Source organism: Eulemur rufifrons, chromosome 4 (genome assembly GCF_041146395.1).
Source record: "Eulemur rufifrons isolate Redbay chromosome 4, OSU_ERuf_1, whole genome shotgun sequence".
Taxonomy (NCBI): domain Eukaryota; kingdom Metazoa; phylum Chordata; class Mammalia; order Primates; family Lemuridae; genus Eulemur; species Eulemur rufifrons.
Genome location: NC_090986.1, coordinates 56140642 through 56142310, shown reverse-complemented (window position 1 = coordinate 56142310; position 1669 = coordinate 56140642).

Below are 1669 nucleotides of genomic sequence, written 5' to 3'. Positions count from 1 at the left end.
CAATCTGACAAAAAATTATGTCTCCTGTGATTTTTATAGGCAATTAAAAATCTTTAGTGTAAGTTTAACTATTTAAAAATTATAGAAATAACTGCTCTGAAAAATTTAGAAACGTTGTTCCTAAGATCAATATTGCTGCATCCTCATAATATATTATTAGATTATAATTAATGCCTTTAGAAACAGTACTATACTTTAGCTGCATTGCAATTTAGAATTGTAAAAATTGTGTAAATAAATTATTTCTCCAGAAAACCCAGTCAAGCACATCAAATGGACAAAGGCATGGGGTGTTAAATCCTATGCTTACTAGAACATGACTGTCTGATTTACCCCCTAAATAATCGTATGACAATGATACAATAAAAATATTAGGGAAAGATTTAATTTGTTATTATATTTATGAACTTCTAAATTTTTTAATTATTATGGGTACATAATGGTTTTATGTATTTATAGGGTACATGTGATGTTTTGATACAGACATACAGTTTGTATTAATCAAAACAGAGTAATTGGAGTATCACCTTTAGCATTTGTCATTTATTGTGTTAGTAACATTCCAATTTCACTCTTTTAGTTACTTTAAAGTATACCCTAACTTATTGTTGACTATGGTCACTTCATTCTGCTATCAAATATTGTTTATTCTATCTATCTGTATTTTTGCACTCATTAACGATCCTCACTTTATCACCCTCCATACATACACTACCAATCCCAACCTCTGGTAAATATCACTCGACTTTCTGTCTCCATGAGAACAATTGTTTTAATATTTAGCTCCCACACAGAGGTGAAAAGATGCAAGATTTGTATTTCTGGGCTTGGCTTATTTCACTGAACAAAATGTTCTCCAGTTCCATCCATGTTGTTACAAATGGCAAGATTTCATTCTTTTATGGCTGTATAATATTCCATTTGTATCTGTGTCAAAATTTCTTTATCCACTCATCTGCCGATGGACACTTAGGTTGAACCCACATGTTGGCTATTGTGAGCAGTGCTGTAATAAACATTGGAGGGGAGACATTTTGATTTCTTTTCTTTTAGGTATATACTTAGCAGTGGGATTGCTGAGTCATATGGTAGTTCTTTTAATTTTTTGAGGGAACTCCATCCATATTGTTTTCCATAGTGATTGCACTAATCTAATTTCCCACTAACAGCATATCAGGGGTTCCCTTTTGCCATATCCTCACCAGCATTAGTTATTACCAGACTTTTAGATAAAAGCCATTTGAACTGGAGTGAGAAGACATCTCATTGTAGTTTTGATTTGTATTTCTCTGGTGACTAATGATATTGAGCATTTTTTCATATACCTGATGGTCCTTTGTATGTCTTCTTTTAAGAAATGTCTATTCAGATCTTTTGCCCATTTTAAAAACAGATTATTTGATTTTTCCTATTGAGTTGTTAGAGCTGTTTTCATATTCTAGTTATTAATCCCTTGTCAGATGGGTAGTTTGCAAATGTTTTCTCTCATTCTTTGAATTGTCTCTTCACACTGTTTATTGTTTCCTTTGCTCTGCAGAAGCCTTGTAGCTTGATATGATCCTGTTTGTCCAATTTTGCTTTGGTTGCCTATGCTTTGGGGGCATTATTCAAGAAGTCCTTTCCTAGATCCATTGGCTCTGAAGCGTTTTCCCAATGTTTTCTTTTAGTA